Below are 18,718 nucleotides of genomic sequence, written 5' to 3'. Positions count from 1 at the left end.
AATGGCATGACTTCAGGGGTAATGAATATAGCTAGTGAGAAAAGAGGTTTTATTTTTTAAGTCATAATAGGTTCTAGTGACAACTCACTTATATAGCATCAAAATAGTTATTCTGTATTCTACATGTTGATCAGCACATTTTTTTTTAAATTGCCACCTGTATTATTTCTGGGCCTTAATTATTACTGAGGTTTAATTATCACTGGTCCCTGCACACTGAATATATTACTCTCAGTGGGCATTTTTTCCCCCTTTACCTTATATTTGATAGAGAAATTGAGAATTGGGAGAGGAGGAGGAAGATTGAAAAGGTGAGAGGAAGAGAAACACAGCACTGTTTCACCACTTCTGAAGCTTTCCCTCCTTTGGGGGACCAGGATATGAACCTGGGAAGCTGTGAATGGTAATATGTGCACTCAACAAGGTGTACTATGCGTGGGCCCTAAAAACATTTTTTAATGAAAACAAAGATTTTATTGAAATCATATTGTATTATGGCATTATATAAACTTCAGGTTGAATCATTTGTAAAACTGCCTATGTATATACTTCAGTTAGCTTACCTCTAGAAGTACGTGGCTCTTTCTTTTATTATACTTTGATCTTTTGAGCCCTCGCTTCCCAGCCCCCATCACTGCCCCTTCTGTTTTTTCTCTCAAGTTTCTTACTACTTTATATTTCTTTCCCTTGATTCCAGTTACCAAGCATCTACACACGAATATCATTATGATGTTTAAAAATGAACCTGGCCTCTGATTCAGCAATTCCTTTGCAGAAGATATAACCTAAGGAATCAAACACACTCACCCCAAAAGATCTATGTATACCTATATTTATAGCAACACACTTTGTAATAGCCAAAACCTGGAAGCAGCTGAGGAGTCCTGTAACAGATGAGTGCCTGAAAAGTTGTAGTATAGATACACAATGGAATACTACTCAGTTGTTAAGAATGATGAATTCACCTTTTTCACATCATCTTGAATGGAGGTTGAGGAATCATATTAAGTGAATGATATAGGTTAGAAAGAGAAGGATGACTATGGAATGGCCTCACTCATGGACAGAAGTTGAAAAACAAACACAGAAAGGGAAACACAAAGCAGAACTTGGACTGGGTTTGGAATATCACACTAAAGTAAAAGATTTGGGGTGGCTTTTAGGTCCTGGTGCTTGGTGGTGGAGGAGAACCAAGGCGGGGGAGGGAGTTTTGCATAAAGCTGAGAATTTTTACAGGTGTATCCACAGCTTTGTGTACTGTAAACCATTAATCTCCCTAGTAAAAATACAAAATTGAAAAAAAAAATCACAACCATTTTTGGTGACAATTTTGGTCATAAAAATAATGTGGGAGTCAAGCGGTAGCGAAGTGGGTTAAGCGCATATGGTACAAAGCACAAGGACTGGCGAAAAGATCCAGGTTTGAGCCCCCGGGCTCCCCACTTGCAGGGGAGTCGCTTCCCAGGCGGTGAAGCAGGTCTGCAGGTGTCTGTCTTTCTCTTCCCCCTCTCTATCTTCCGCTCCTCTCTCCATTTCTCTCTGTCCTATCCAACAACAATGACATCATCGATAACAATAATAATAATTACAGTAATAAAACAAGGGTAACAGAAGGGAATAAATAAATAAATCTTAAAAAATAATAATCAGATGTGTACCATCTTATTCATCCTGTCTCTAACATTTTCAAAAGATGCTTATCTGAGTGAAATATTTTGATAACCCCTTGGGATTGCCCTTATCATCATCTTACCTTTTTCTCCTTCCAGTTTTCTCTCTCCGATATAAAAGTTAACCCTTGCAGGATCAGATTCATTCCAGTGTGAATGCATGTGTTAGCATGTGATGGTTACCATAGAAAGTAGACAGGGAATTTTATCGTTGTAAACTGGTGGCAAAAGACATAAAAGAAATATATCTTCTTGAAAAATGATGAATTCAATAGTGGGGGTTGTATTGTATTGTTAAATGGGAATCTGGGGAATGTTATGCATGTAAAAAAAAAATATATATATATATCTTATGGTAAGCAGATTTCACTGCAGTTCAGTACACAATATTTTCACCATAAAACCCATTAGACTTAGCTGAAAATTAAAATCACTTTAGAGGAAAACACAAGGATGTGAAAATGTTGTCCTTTGTGCTCTGATTAATACCATTCCTGGCTTGAAAGGCTTGCGGTCTTTCCTTTGAGGTAGCTAAAAGGTCAGAGACCACAAAGATGCATGTGTGTTGCCGTTTGCATAGTACCTAGTTTTTCTCTTTATCTCCATATTAAGCCTGCTTCAGTAGAAAGACTCTCTTGAGAGTTGTTTTTAGTGTTTGCAGGCAGACAGTTATTTTGCTCATGTGATGGCTTTGGCCAGGGTCATCAGGTAAAGTTTTCATTTACTTAACAAGAATATACATACTCATGTTTACTTACATCTTACTTTCCATTCCTACTCTGCAAACTTCATGTGTTCAAGGAAAATATCAGGTTTGAACATCATTTCATACTCTATATTTTGCACGACTTTTAGAAAAAAATTAGCATGGTCACATAGCTCGCTCTTAAAAAAAAAAAGAATGATAAGTGAGATTTAACCAGATGCTTTATAGTCAACTGTGGTTGGATAAGGCATGCATAACAAAATTTCCTTTAATATTAATTCCTTTAATATAATTCCTTTAATATACAAATCTTATTTTCTATTTGGACACATTTAATATATGGAATAATATTGACAAATTTCAAGTATATGACAATTTAGCATAAATTTATAGCAATTTCCTCAACCCATTTTAATAAAACTTTTTTAATTTATGTAATATTGGTTGACAGGAGAATTTACATGTGGACAGAACTGTAATATTGAGGGCAAGCATTGCAGTGAAAGAATAAATGAAGTGTTTTTATTATTCAGAAGGTTAGAGATACTTATATTGTCTAGGAAAATTAGACAAAAAATTATGGGTATCTGCACCCTGAATATTGAAGTAGATGTATGATGTTATTATGTCAATATCAATTGTTATTTTAGGCAGGAGAAAAATAAGTATACATTATTTTTGTGCATTGTTAGGAGTAGTGGTTTTAATAGTGGAATGAAGTTAGTCTTACCTTGGTCACATTTTTTTATAATTGTTTATAAGGAAGCATTACACTGAATTAAATAGGAATCATCATTGATGTAAGGGGTTTTAAAATTTCTCCCCTCCTCTGAAGCAAATTAATTCTTTGTAAAATGTTTACCTATGAATTACATTGGCAGTATAGAGAAACAAAGTCCACTTTAAATAATTGTGGTGACAACAACAATAATTAAGTAAATAAACAAACAAACCGCCTCAGACTTTGTGTATGGCAGTAAGCAGAGGGAAGGGGTGATCACACACACACACACACACACACACACACACACACACACACACACACACACACGACTTTAAATCTATACCTTTGAAACCTTATCACTTTATGAACCACTTTAGATCAATAATAATACTGGTTACTGGAAAAATCAATGCCCTATATGAGCTTTACATGTTTATTTGTAAAGATAGAAGTGTTAAAGATAAAAAGGAGAAAGGAATATTGAGGAAGGAGAAATGAGTCGATGGGTAGAACACAGAGTCTGCAGATTCAACTTCTAGCACAACTTATGCCCTAGCAGAAGCAGTGTTCTCATGCCTCTCCTTCATGCAACAATCACAAAATGATAGAAAACACGGACAGTTAGAAATCTTGAAACCATAACTAACCCAGTGACTCACTGTGTACTCCACCACAATTATTATTTTATATAGTTATTTGTCCCTTTTGTTGTCCTTGTTTCTTATTGTTGTTGCCATTGTTGTTGTGGTTGTTATTTGGGCAACTTTTCATATAAGATGAGCTGAAGCAAATGGTCACTGACACACTCATAGAAATCAGTATTCATTAGCAATTACAGACTCTTCTTGGAAGCAAACATGTTCTCTTAGGTTTTCTTCTATTGCAAAAATGCCAGGCATGCCATGGATGAACAGCAGAAAATCCAGCTCGCAAGTGGCTTCAAATGGATTAGTGAGATTTGACTATTGTTGTTTTACCTAATTCTGACATTAAAAACAACAAACAAACAAACAAACAAATGGCAGCTGTTCAAGTTAGCATGCACCTGAACCATTGTAACTTAAAAAGCCTGACTACTCACAAACCTCAGTAAGGTTCTTTTATTCCTGAGACTCTGGGGGTGTGTATGCTTTGCTACTTATATTATCTGTATCGACTCGTCTGCCGGGTGCCACTTAAAAGGCTGCATGGCATTGTACACAGAGTATGGCTTGTAGGAAAAGTAGCACAGTTATTATTTAGGCTGAGGGACTTAGAATTGTGACCTTGAGAAAGCTGGGATCCAATTCCCAAAATATAAAATAGACTTAGTAATACTGAGTCTTTAAATTGTGGCAAATATTATCTGGGGGGGGGACTTAAGCAGAGCCTGATATTTAACCAAGTGTTAGTTATCTTACTTTAGAAATCTGTGGGGTTTTTTTTTTCCTTGATTAGGAGATTTCTGTTTTAGATTAGATATTCCCAAGTATATTCCAAGCATGCAAAATAATAAACATGCATATTTGACTGTCACTTCTAGACTTTTCAGTTCTAGCACACAGCCACCTCACTACTACCCATGTGCAAAGAATTATGCTAATATAATATCAAAACTTTCTCTTTCTTGGCACTTGTGAATGACTGCAGATATTTAGAAAGAAATCTGAAATGATTGACTGACTATTTAAATCGTCAAGGGAGTATTAGATGCTACAGCGATGACTAGTTGCCTTCTTTAGTCAATTTTTTTCCCTCTGACCTCACAAAACATATCTATCCCCCTAGCCTGTTTCTGAGAGAGACTCCAGTGTTCTGAGCAGGGTTCCGGAGCACAGCCTGCCTGGGAGGGGCCAGTCTCCTCATTAGCACCACGGACAGCTCTCGCGCCTGTAGGAGGAGGAGGAGGACTCAGCCAGCACCAGGGAAAGGGAGTGCAGAAGCAGCAGGCGGGGGAGGAGTAGAAGGAGGAGGGGAGAAGGAAGGATGCTTCTGGTGGGGAGTGGAGCAGCGAAAGCAACTCACAGCCAGAGTCTCTGCTGCACTGTTTTCACTATTCCGGTTGACAGAGCTGAGCTTCTCAGAGCTGCTTCCAGGGGCTGTTGCCCAGACCTGGGCGGAGGCTGCATCTTGACCTGACTCCAGGTGAGTTAAGCAGAGAGCTGTATTGAAGGGTCTTGAACTAGGGATATGGAACTGGCTAGGTATCTTAGCTCTCCAAGATCTGCTGGCTTTGCAGTATTTCCAAAGTCTTGGACAGACTAGGTCTTGGCTGCACAGGCTGAGGGTGGGCGGATGGGCTGTAAGCTTTGCAATTCTTACAGCAGGGCTGAGAATTCAGATGTAATTCAGCTCAAATGACTAGGTCTCAAAAAATGTCCCTAAATAAATTATCCATCCATCCATCCATCCAGCTATCTGTCTATCTATCTATCTATCTATCTATCTATCTATCTATCTATCTATCTATCATATACCTATCATCTATCTATCTATCTATCATATACCTATCATCTATCTATCTATCTATCTATCTATCTATCTATCTATCTATCTATCATCTATCTGCTTTCTAGGCCACTGTTGGCTGATTCTGGCAACTCATTTTGTTCTCTGCCCCCTCCTTCTTATTCTCATGCCTAATTTTTCAATTCAAATCAAAGGATCTAAAATAAGGTGAAAGTAGGCATTATGAGTACACAATGAAACAGGACAACCTTGCCCAGATTGGAGAAGTGATGTTCCTTTCACTGTGGTTTACAATTAATAGACTTCCAAGTAACTTGAGTTATTTATTATTCTCTGTGCCTCCATATGCTTATTAAAAAGCAGGGAGCTTCAGGTTTTTCTAGACAGACTCTGAAATGTCATGGGGATTTGGTTTAAAAGGCACATTGATTCACTGCTCTCTTCACCTTTTGTTCCCAAATTATTACCATGTTGGATTACTTTAACAGTACAACTTTTTAAGTCACTGACTGACAAAAAAAACAAAACAAAACAAAACATTTCTTATGATTAAAGAGCTCTGAAAAAAGTATCGAGTTTACACGAGGAGGCTAGCAACTTTATTTTACTGGAAGGAAAGGGATTTCTGAAGAAATGTATGGACAGTTCATGCAAACCTTTTTCTTTAATAATTTTATCTGGTAGACAGCTGTAGGATGTGGAGGCAAAACTCTCAAGATGTTTTATTAGTTCATTTGGTTTAGAAGATGCTTTCTCAGGAATAGCACTCATGAATACCATTGTCATGATCTCAATAGTTTTCTAAATGTGTTATTTATATTTAGTTGGGACTACTATTTTTGTTTGGGGGTTCAACAGTTGTAATACCATTTTTTTTTTTTTTTGCTGTGAGGCTTATGGCTGAGGATTAGCACCTGCACATCCCTACTGTTATTATTTAGCTGTTATTTTCCCCTGACTTTTTTTTTTTAATTATTATATTAGGTAGAGGGGATAGAGGTTTACAGCAGAGTTGATACACATGGATACATCTTGTCTCCCCATGACAGATTTCTTTAAAACATTTACTTTCACAACTTAAGTTCTTTCCATCCACCATGGGAGCTAATACTTTGTTTTTTATGTGTGTGTGTGTGTGTGTGTGCTTTTAAAAAATTATTTTGTTGGTGGAGTTAATGGCTTACGGTACTGATGCTGACACATAGGTACAATTTCTTCCTTTTTATTTACTTTTGACATTTTTAAATTACAGAATTACATGTCGATGGGGTTTGAATCCACACCATTCCCACCACCAGAGTTCTGAGTCTTCACTCTCCTCCCTGCAATCCATCACAGTTTCCCTAAGGTTTCAGACATGGGCCAATCATCTTCTCTACAACTATGTGTCCCCATTTATACATAGTTGCCCCTTCTTTTTCTGATTCACTCCTCTCTTTCCCTCAGCACCCTATGATAGGAATCTACAGAACACAGTTCCCTCTAGCTTTGATTTTTTCCCCACCATACACCCAGACCAAAATGTCCTCTCTGCTCCCTCTCTTCACCCCCTTCCCAGAGTCCACTGATTTGGTGCAATACACCTCATCCAGTCCAAGTTTTGCTTTGAGTTTTTCTCTTTCTGTACTTTTTTCTTAAGTTCTACCAATAAGTGAGATCACCTGGCATTTGTCCTTTTCTCTTTGGTACATTTCACTAAGCATGGTTCTCTCACTTTATTTCACAAGAGAGAATCGAAAAGACAAGCACAGTACTTTGGCATTTGCAGTACCAGGGATTAACTCAGGATGTCAAACCTGTAATTTACAGTTGTACCACTATGACAGTTCCAGAGACACTGGAACTCAAAATTTAATTCGTGGGTTTTGCTGGTCATACTTTTTCAGTCACAAGCATTGCTATGTATTTTAATAGTAAGGAAGTCTGCAGCTTAGGCATGATATATATATATATATATGTAGTTAGTTAGTTAGTTTATTTACTTCATATCCTAAGACAGGGAGAGTGAATGGAGATAGAAACACCTGTAGCACTGCTTCACTGCTCATGAAACTTACCTTCCTGAAGGTGGGGACTGGAGACTTGAACCTTGGTCTTTGTACATTGGGTTTTTTTTTTAAGCTTTTTAAAAAATATTTACTTCTTCCCTTTTGTTGCCCTTGTTTTATTGTTATAGTTATTATTGTTGTTGTTGTTGATGTTAATGTTGTTGGATAGGACAGAGAGAAATGGAAAGAGGAGGGGAAGACAGAGGGGGAGAGAAAGACAGACACCTGCAGACCTGCTTCACTGATCATGAAACTTACCTTCCTGAAGGTAGGGACTAGAGACTTGAACCTTGGTCTTTGCACATTGGGTTTTTTCTTAAGTTTTTTTTTTTAAATATTTACTTCTTCCCTTTTGTTGCCCTTGTTTTATTGTTATAGTTATTGTTGTTGATGATGTTGATGTTGATGTTGGATAGGACAGAGAGAAATGGAGAGAGGAGGGGAGACAGAGAGGGGGAGAGAAAGACAGACACCTGCAGACCTGCTTCACCGCTTGTGAAGCGACTCCCCTGTAGGTGGGGCTTGAACCGGGTTCTTTATCTCGTTCCTTGTGCTTTGTGCCACATGAGCTTAACCCGCTGCGTTTCCACACGACTCCTTCGGTCTTTGTACATTGTAACATGTGCACTTAATCTGGTGTTCCACTATGTGGCCCCCATATAATATTTTAAAATAAAATACAAAGTTCTACACAAGAGATTAGTATCATTTCGTTAGCTTAATTTGCATTTTAGATGGAGGTATATGATTTACAGTCTTAGCATTTTAGCATGAGTCTGGGTGCAGCACGCACGTCCTAGGCAAGGCTGTCACTATAACCCAAGTTCTTTCACACATACCCTGTGTCTATATTTCAGGAGAAGAGACTGCTGCATGGAGAAACTGAGCTGTTTTTTCCTTTTTAATCTAATTTATTTAAAAAATAGAAAATATTGACAAGACCATAGGATAAGAGGGGCAAAATTCCACACATTTCCTACCCTCAGAGTTCCATATCCCATCCCCTCCCCTGATAGCTTTCCTATTCTTTTTCTCTCTGGGAGCATGGACCCAGGATCATTGTGGGGTGCAGAATGTGGAAGGTCTGGCTTCTGTAATTGCTTCTTTTCTGAACATGGGAGCTGGAAGGTGGGTCCATACTCCCAGCCTGTTTCTATGAAGCAACTGAATTTTTAATTTCTACACGTTAGGGATTTAAGTCAGAAATTTAAGTTTAGTATCACTAACTTCGAGTCTTCCACAAGGCTATATGGAGATTTTTAAAATTTTATTTCATTAGTTATATATGAACATAGTTACATATGCCATAAAATACCTTAAAACATTCATTGTTATTTATTGGGCTATTTATTAAGACTAACCCTACTAGCTCATGCAAAAGATACGTTAATAGGAGTGGACAGAGTTAGTATGTCTTCTTCTTTTTTTTAATCTTTATTTATTTATTGGACAGAGACAGCTAGAAATTAAGAGGGAAGGGGTGATAGAGAAGGAGAGAGACAGACACCTGCAACACTGCTTCACCACTTGCAAAGCTTTCCCCCTGCAGGTGGGCCTGAGGGCTCAAACCTGGGTCCTTGCACATTGTAACATGTGCGCTCAACCAGGTGCGCCACCACCTGGCCCCCAGTACATCTTCTAATAACACCTAAAGTCTCACAGTTGATCTTGTATTCAAAATGAAAATGAAATGAAAGACAATCTGCTAAGCAAATTGTTGGAGTGATTTGTCTTAACTATCAGGAAAAAAGAAAACCACATAAGATGCTCTTAAGAACTGCTTATTGTAGGGGGTCAGGTGGTAGGACATGTGGCGCAAAGCACAAGGACCTGCATAAGGATCCCGGTTTGAGCCCCAGCTCCCCACCTGCAGGGGAGTTGCTTCACAGGCGGTGAAGTAGGTCTGCAGGTGTCTATCTTTCTCTCTCCCCCTCCTCTCTCCATTTCTCTCTGTCCAACAATGAAGGACATCAAAAAAAAATAACCACAACAAGGCTACAACAACAAGGGCAACAAAAAGAGGGCAAAAATAGCCTCTAGGAGCAGTGGATTCATGGTGCAGGCACCCAGTCCCAGCAATAACTGGAGGCAAAAAGGAAAAAAAAAGAGCTGCTTATTTTAAGCATAATACATGAGTATAACTTGCTTTCAAGGCACACTGACTGGCTTCACAGTGTATAATCTGTAAGACTTCTTGTTGTATTGGTAGGTCAGGTATGTCTAATATAGAACTTATGTAAAGAGTTAGGAACTCAGTGTTTTATATTTCTTTTTTATTTTGTTGAGGGGAAGAATGTTGTAGTGTAATGATATAATGTAGGTTTCAGGTATGTATCATTGAATAAAATGTGCACAGTCAACATCAAGTTCATAACTAAAGTCTACTTTTGTCCATAACTATCAAAAGGTACCCTTTGGCCTGATTTATTTCATCCCATTCCTGATTTCTAATTAACCAATAGTTGTTCTTATAGTCCAAAAGCTTGTAGAGAAAATAAGCAGGTAAATTAAATCAAAATGAAACACAGAAACTGCTTTTTAATTTTTTAATATGTGAACACATTCCTAAAAAATTTCCAAGATATAGAGTCTCTGTACTCTGAATTTGATATGGAGAAAATACTTACAACCTTCATTCAACTTTCTGATTTTTTGTTATCCTTAAATAGTAATATTCTGCTCTGTGCAGTATTTTAAATAACCCATTAGACTTTCAAAGTCAGGGGTTGGGTGGTGGCGCACATGGTTGAGTGTACATGTCACAGCGCACAAGGACCTGGGTTCAAGCCCCCATCCACATCAGCAGGGAGAAAGCTTTGTGAGTGGTAAAGCAGTGTTATAGGCGCCTGTCCATCTTTCTCCCTCCCTCTCTCTTCCCTCTCTATTTCTAGCTGTCTCTATCCAATCAGTAAACAAAGATAATTAATTTTTTTTGAATTTCTAAGCAATTTTATGATTTCTTCAGGGGCTGGGGAGGGAGACTAGACTCAGGAGAGCTGTTGGAGGAATATAAACTGGGTGAGGTACGAGTAATACATACTAGATAGAAATTTTCTTTGAGCCTTATGCTCTATTTTAGAAATTTTCTTTTCATGAGATAGACTTAGCATATGTAATTACATTTCGGATCTATCTATGTGGTATGTGATAGAAAGTTCTCATGTAATACCTGAGGGCTTAGATATCCCTGATGGAAACAGGTGTATAAGTGTTAATGACCTTACCCAGCCAGCCCATTGCCTTCAAGTCCTGCTATTAAAAGGATGGTTGTACCCCTCCTACCTTATGTTTTTGTTCATTAATCCTTTCTTAAATAAAAAATTAAAAAAAAAAATAAATAAATAAAATAAAAAAGGATGGTTTAAAATGATTTTTCTTGAATCTCAAAATATTCTGTCAAACTCTTTGAAATAGCACAAGCAGGGTGTGTATGTATGTGTGTGTGAAGCCTATTGTTTTAACATCTGTGGGAGAAAGGGTCCATTCACCAGAGTAGGTCAAAATCATATTTCTCTTCTTTCTCAGTTTTTCCACATAAACTGTTAGCTAAACAAAGATGAAGGCAGAGTGAAGGATTAAAGAAGAGCCTGATCATGTTATTTTTCCAGGGTGGGGTGGGGAATGGGCACTGTAGTCTGTCTTTATTTGGCAATGGATTCCTATGAACATTCCTTAGCAAAGAGATTTGCCTTGGTTAATGGCAGATCGAGAGACTGGGACATCAGTCTCTCGATCTTAGGATTTCTAAACAACCCTGTGTATAGATTGGGACAGCTCTGGTCATTCTAAAAGGCCTTTGAGCAGTCACTGCTTAGTTTTGGGTATTGTTTGAGCCACATGTATGAGAATAGGAAGTGCTGAGCAGATGTCCATAGGGCACTGACAATTTATCCTAAGGATATAGCATTATAGTCATTGAAAATGTGAGTTGATTTTCTGTTCCTTTCCCATATGTGATTCCCATTGGATTTTGCATTATTTTTAAAGAGGATCAATCAATAACTGTTTAATAAAGTGAAAGTACATGTCAGTAAAGTGAAAGAAAGCTCCTGATTTTGATCTGAATTGTTACATGAGAGCACCAAAGAAATCCTTATTAAAGTGAAAGTAGGTATCAGTTACATGAAAGAGGGGTTTCAGTTTTGATCTGTAACAACATAGGAAAACACCAGGAAGAACTCTTAAATTAAAAAAAAAAAAATTGCCAAGGGGGTATCTCAGGGCTAAGTATATACATGAAATACTTAGCACCAAATACTAAACGTTGAATCATTACATCTATTCCTTATTCCCTTTGCATGAGATTTCCTTCATGAAGATATGAAGCGTACTATAGAGGAGACAGCAAACAGTCATGGAAACATCTCTTCACTCTGAACCTCCAGTGCCCCAGTTTCCATCTGCTGCACCTCCATAAGCCAGGTTAATTAAAAAAGGTCTGGTTAACTAAAAAAAAGATGAGAAAAGGAAATGATAGAAGGTGTATTAGGGTAAGAAAAGTAAGAAATATTAACTGTAATGGAAGTTAAAGGAATTATGAGAAAAAGAAAAAGAAATCACTCTAACATACATTTTTGGGCCTTAAAATAGGCTCTATGGCAGAAACAAGCATAAACCTCTGAATAGTAGTTTATTTTATATTAATCTGATGTATCTAATCTGGATTTTAAATGTAATTCTGAAGCATAGGAAGAATTATAGAAAAATTACACTTTTTATACATATACACACTTGACGAACTGTATTACAGATAAAATGTTTCCATTTTAAAAATCTTATTTTTTTCATTTTGTGTAAGATAGTTTCACATGAGAGAGAGAGATGCTAGACCAACACTGTAGTCCATACAGTACCAGTGACAAAATCTAGAACCTTAGAAGTCCAAGTCCTTTGCTCAATCAAATGAACCTTATCCCCATACGTTATTACTTGGGACCCAGAAAATTGTCATAAGATGACTTTTCTTTTTATGGAAAACTGCCATATAAATGAGCAGTGAATTCACAAAAGGCAAGTGAAGATGTTCAATAATTCCCAAGTTAAGTACAATCAAAGATAAGTCACAACACACGTATAGCCATCACACATTCACTCAGAACTATGCAGGTCTTCCTGGATATAGCAAACGCATCATGGAGTAACAGGACTGTGATGGCTGAGGAACAGAACCGTGGGGAGGGGAGTAGCAGTTGAGAGACACCATGTATAGGTGTGAAACTAGGCGCTTGGCATCTTCTATTATTGTGAGACTTTGGCAAATCACTAATGAAGAAGCCTTTTTGAAAAACTGTGATTCGAATATGGGTTTGACATCTCCTCTGTGCCACTGCCAGGGCCAGAAGTCAATAAGCTTGAACCGGAACTGTAGTCTCTTTTAACCTTAGTTGCCTATCTTTTGAAGTGGGCGTGTGAAGGATATCTGGCGTATATGCTTGTTGTTCATGCCTTACCTCTTCATGTTAGTTTAAGTCTAATGAGGATGAGATGGATATTTTTATTATTGATATACTTCCTCCAGTTATACCTTTAATGAACTATATTCCATTGATCAAGTTCCCCTTATTTACACTGGATTCCTTATCATTTATAAATAAATTATAATTTATAAATAAAGTATCTGCTTTGAAGAATTGCTAGTACATTGCAGAGATCCAATACAATAATTTCTGTAAGGGATTTAGATCTCAAATATCACTGGTATTTTCCATTTTTCTAAGACTTTTATCCAACCCCCTCATATTTATTGTCATTCTTGCAGAAAACCATTCATACCTTTTACTTATCCTGTGATTATGTGTATCCATTAACCCAAGAACAGTAGAAAGACACATCTTATAATGTTTACTATGCTTTAGCATCTGAAGAGAAACATACTTGGTCTCCTGACAAGTTTTGGTAGGGCAATGGGATGGTTGTCCCACAGATGTATACCTTAATACCTTTGACAGTTTAGTACTATCATTCTGTCAGCAATACAGTTTTTCCCCTATTTTAATGGTTTCTATTTGTGGTAGTATAATTTATGTCTGGATTTCATCCAATTAACATAAATGTAACAGTTAGGCAGTGATTTATTTTTAACAAAAGAAAAAATGGATGCAATGTTTTTAAATATTGCTTTGAAAATACTTCAGATTGAAATAGGTTCTGGTAAGGAAGGTCAGAAATGCTCATTCTTCGTGATGTTCTTACATGCTAATGTTTGAATCTCCTAAGTAGTGTCTAAAGACTACCTTAATGGGATTTAATTTTAGATGACCTTTTTAAACTGAGAAGATTATTTTTGAGAAATAGTCTGAGAGAGGGGGAGACAGAGAGACAGAGAGAGAGAGAGAGAGAATGAAAGAAAGAGAAAGAGAATGAGAGAGAATGAGAGAGAGAGAATGAGAGAGAGAGAGAATGAAAGAGAGAGAATGAGAGAATGAGAGAGAGAGAAAGAGAATGAGAGAGAATGAGAGAGAGAGAGAATGAGAGAGAGAGAATGAGAGAGAGAAAGAATGAGAGAGAGAGAGAGAGAGAGAGAGAGAGGCCAGAGAACTGTTCAAAGGTGGCTTATCATGGTGTGAAAGACTAGCCCAGGACCCTTGGAGACAGGAATACAAATCCTTTGCTCTACTTTATGGAGGTGTCTCTACAACCACAGACAGGTCGTTTCTGCTGCTTCTTTGTTTTTGTTCTTCTTTTTAACCAAATCATTTTATTGAGTAAATAATGATTTACAAAACAATTGTCAGATGAGTAAAGCTACTTTCTTTTTTTTTTGGGGGGGGAGGGAGTTGGTTCACTTTCTTTTCAACTTACTTGTTCTCATTAAAACAACTGAAAAGCAACAATTTATAAAGGGATGGGTTATAGATCAAGAAAAAGTCACTATGGCTATTTATGCCATCTTACATCCATTGACCCATAAGTAAAGTTTGCTAGCTCCCTGAGACAGGTGGACCACCACCAGATCAAGTCTTCCTCTACCAAACTTGCCCTGGGTTCCCACAGACGAAAATCCTTGCATTATGACATTAGCTCCATCAGACAAAGATTCATGAAGACCATCTGCATGAAATTAAACAATGGGTGAACTAGAACATTCTCATCTTCATTGTAACTTGTTTAAATAAAAAGATGATTTACCTCATGAGAGAGGTCAGAGCAGTTACCAGGTCCTGAATCTGGTTAAGCATAGTGACCTCTGAGTCATCTTTTCAGCTAAGAAACTGGGCGTACAGATGATAACGTAGTTTGAGAGGTAAACAGGTTACATATAATACAGTTACCAAGGTGAATCCTGTTACTGCATTTGATAACCTCTCCCTCTGCCCCCTCAATGCCGCGACCTCACAAGTTCATCAGTATTTCTTTTTCTTACTATATAATGATTCACTAGTTTTCTGCTGCTCTTCGAACGTATTGCAAATTGGGTTGCTCAAAACAACACAAACTTAATGTCTATTATTTCTTTCTTTATTTAAGTTAGAGACAGAGAAATGGAGAGGAAGGGGGAGGTAGAGAGGGAGAAAGAGACCATGGTAACACTACTTCACTCCTTGTGAGGCTTACCCTTTGAAGGTGGGGTCCGTGAGTTTGAACCCAGGTTCTTATGCACTCTACCAAGTACCTTAAATTTAATGTTTTCTAGTTTGGGAGTCCAGAAGTAGAAATGCAGGGGCCAGGTGGTGGCACACCTGGTTAAGTGCACACATTGTGGTACACAAGGTCCCAGGTTCAAGCCCCTGGTTCCCACCTGCAGGGGGAAAGCTTTACAAGTGGTGAAGTAGGGCTGCAGGTGTCTCTCTCTCTCTTCCCCTCCCTATCTTGCTCCTCCCCTCTCAATTTCTCTGTCTTTATCCAATAATAAAATGAATGCAAATAATTTAAAAGGACACTTTATTTCTTTTTTTTTTCTTTAAGAAAGTACTAATTAACAAAACCATAGGGTAGGAGGGGTACAATTCCACACAATTCCCACCACCCATTCTCCATATCCCACCCCCTCCCCTGACAGCTTTCCCATTCTCTATGCCTCTGGGAGCATGGACCCAGGGTCATTGTGGGTTGCAGAAGGTAGAAGGTCTGGCTTCTGTAATTGCTTTCCCGCTGAACATGGGCGTTGACTGGTCGGTCCATACTCCCAGTCAGCCTCTCTCTTTCCCTAGTAGGGTGTGTCTCTGGGGAAGCTGAGCTCCAGGACACATTGGTGGGGTCTTCAGTCCAAGAAAGCCTGGCCGGCATCCTGATGACATCTGGAACCTGGTGATTGAAAAGAGAGTTAACATACGAAGCCAAACAAGTTGTTGAGTAATCATGGACCCAAAGCTTGGAATAGTGGAGAGGAAGTGTTAGGGGGATACTCACTGCAAACTCTAGTGTACTTCTGCTTTCAGGTATATATTTTGCAGTAGTTTACGGATACGTGTGAACATATGCTCTCTCTCTGACAGAAACTGGTGTATATCTAGGTTTTGGGACTTTGTTAGAAAGTGAACCACCTGAGATGGAATTAGAGTGTACTATGAAAGGAAAGGTCTCACCCGAGTAATGAAGCTGAAGGGTTGTCATTCCACACCTGAAGTCTCTGGACACAGTCTGAAGTGAAGCATGTTGAGGTGGCCAAGTGGCACACCTGGTTAAGCGCACACATTGCGGTACACAAGGTCCCAGGTTCAAGCCCCTGGTTCCCACCTGCAGGGGGAAAGCTTTACAAGTGGTGAAGTAGGGCTGCAGGTGTCTCTCTGTCTCTTCCCTTCCCTATCTTGCTCCTCCCCTCTCAGTTTCTCTCTGTCTTTATCCAATAATAAAATGAATGCAAATAATTTAAAAGGATACTTTCTTTCTAAAAAAATTTAAAAAAGATGTAGAAATCAGTTTTATTCAGTTGAATCAAAAACTTTCTTTTTTTTTTTTAATCTTGCCTCCAGGGTTACTGCTGGGGCTCGGTGCCTGCACTCCAAATCCACTGCTCCTGGAAGCTATTTTTCCCATTTTGTTGCCCTTGTTGTTGTGCTTGTTGTGGTTGTTATTGCTCTCATAGCTGTTGTTGTTGTTGGATAGGACAGAGAGAAATGGAGAGAGGAGGGAAGACAGACACCTGCAGACCTGCTTCACTGCTTGCGAAGCGACCTCCTACAGGTGGGGAGCTGGGGGCTGGAACCGGGATCCCGACTCCTTCCCTTGCTCTTTGTGTCATGTGCGCTTAATCCGCTGCGCTACCACCCGACTCCCTGAATCAAGATGTTTATAGAGATGGTTCCTTCTAGAGGTTCTAAGAGTAGAATCTGTTTTCCTGGATTTTAAAAAATTATTTATTTAATTATAAATGAAAAAAAATACATAGAGAGATAGAGAGGAAGATACAGAGAGAGAGAGAAACCAAAGCACACCCCAGCTGGTGTGCTAGAGATTGAACCTGGGACCTCAGAGCCTTAGGCGTGAAAGTCTTTTGCAGAATCATCGTGCTATCTTCCCAGCCATGAGCCTTTTCTGTTTCTCAGGCCTATTATTGAGGATATTCAGAGGTTTGTGGTCTCCCTCCTCCATTGTAAGATGCGCTGATTCTGTTTTGTCTTTCTCTCACCACACTTTTCTCTTCTAATTTAGAATTGCCTCCATCACTGTATTAAGTACTCTCGCAATGATGTGAAATCTCCCAGGATATTCCAGAATAATTCCTTTAGCTCAAGGTACTTAAGCACATATACAAATTCTCTTATTCTATGTAAGGTTTAAAGACAGAATGAGAACATCTCTGGGAGTTCTTATGCATCCCACTGCAAAAAGTAATAAAACTGTATCATGAGATCCTGAAAGCAATTTGTTTTCCCTATGGAAAAACAATGTGTCTTTGATAGATATTATTTTTTATATTCATCCATTTGAAAATATACTGATGGAGAAAACTCCCAACAACAGATGTTAAAAAAAGCTTTAAATCTGTTAAATCTAATTTCAATAAAAGAAAAGGAAAATAATGGCGTTGTAGGACTCAATATATTAATTAAATGTATTAACTATCAAGTCAAACAGCTTTATTACTTGGCACTAAGTTCCATGGTGTTGCATATGTAATAGCTACTTTTTAACATTTATCTTTTGTATACAAAGACAGATCCACATAAAAACACCAAAAGCTTGGATGTTTCTAAAACTTTGCATGACATGCTTTTCAGGGGAATGTCATACAGTGCTCCCATAATAATGGGCAGCTTTTACAAACATGCATTGTGAACATTTTGTCCCATGATTTATATATACTGATTGTAGACTTCCAGGAGAAAGTTAATGATGGTCATGTCAGAGTTACAAATCTTTATGTAATCCAAAAGAAATCTACTGCATGAAAAAATATCCATCCAACACACCACTGTACCATTGTCGCCAAAGGGAACTTGAAACGCCCTTTTAAAATTAATCCAATGCAAATGAATTCTTGCTGCCTCATGAATTTGTCCTTCATTTAAAAAATGTTGTAAATGGATGTGACATACTTTACTGGTTGTTTTGCTGGGAGCATTGCCTTCCTAAAAGCTCCCTCATTTGTCAAAAAGAGACCATTAAGAGAAATAGTATTATGAATAACCTTAAAACTATAAATTTCATTATCAGGACAATAACTGAATAGCCTTTGAAGTTGCGGAGATTTTAAAGGAAACCATGATTGAGGGACTAAACTGATAAAATTATTCAGAATCTATGTTTTTCTCCTTTTAAAATTTTTAAAATGATTTCTTTGGGGAAAATAATTGTTTACAGGGCACTGCTGGCAGCTTATTAAAATTGAGTGTGTGTAGACTATAGGTTTGTCTTATTCCCGTCACCTTGCTTTCCAAATCCAAATCCTATTTTTAGTAGTTTTTAATTTTTTAATATTTGTTAATGTCAAAACCCAAAATGTTTATGATGGTCCAGCTGAAATAGAGATTCGTATTTTGTGAAGTCAAACAGATGACTGTGGATGTTTATTTTTCATTTTGTTTAATAAGAGAGAGAGAGAGGAGGGAGAAATATAGATACACTAGAGCTCTGTCCAAATCTAGATTATGGTGATAACGCTGAATATTGAACCTGGAATCCTGCTGAAAACCTTCTCAGTCCTTGGAGTTTATTTTTGATGAGGACTGCAATAGACCTT

The 18,718-nt window shown here is 37.9% G+C and overlaps 1 long non-coding RNA gene across 1 annotated transcript in view; it reads left to right on the top strand.

The window, feature by feature from the left end:
- Positions 1–5,077: 5,077 nt before the first annotated feature.
- Positions 5,078–18,718, top strand: part of LOC132532828 (uncharacterized) — a 91,599-nt gene continuing 77,958 nt past the window's right edge. The window contains exon 1 of the long non-coding RNA XR_009544770.1: positions 5,078–5,224. This is a non-coding gene — a long non-coding RNA (uncharacterized LOC132532828). The remainder of the gene's footprint in view (positions 5,225–18,718) is intronic.

This window comes from Erinaceus europaeus, chromosome 14 (genome assembly GCF_950295315.1).
Source record: "Erinaceus europaeus chromosome 14, mEriEur2.1, whole genome shotgun sequence".
Classification (NCBI taxonomy): Eukaryota; Metazoa; Chordata; class Mammalia; order Eulipotyphla; family Erinaceidae; genus Erinaceus; species Erinaceus europaeus.
This window is presented reverse-complemented; position numbering and strand designations above follow the sequence as displayed.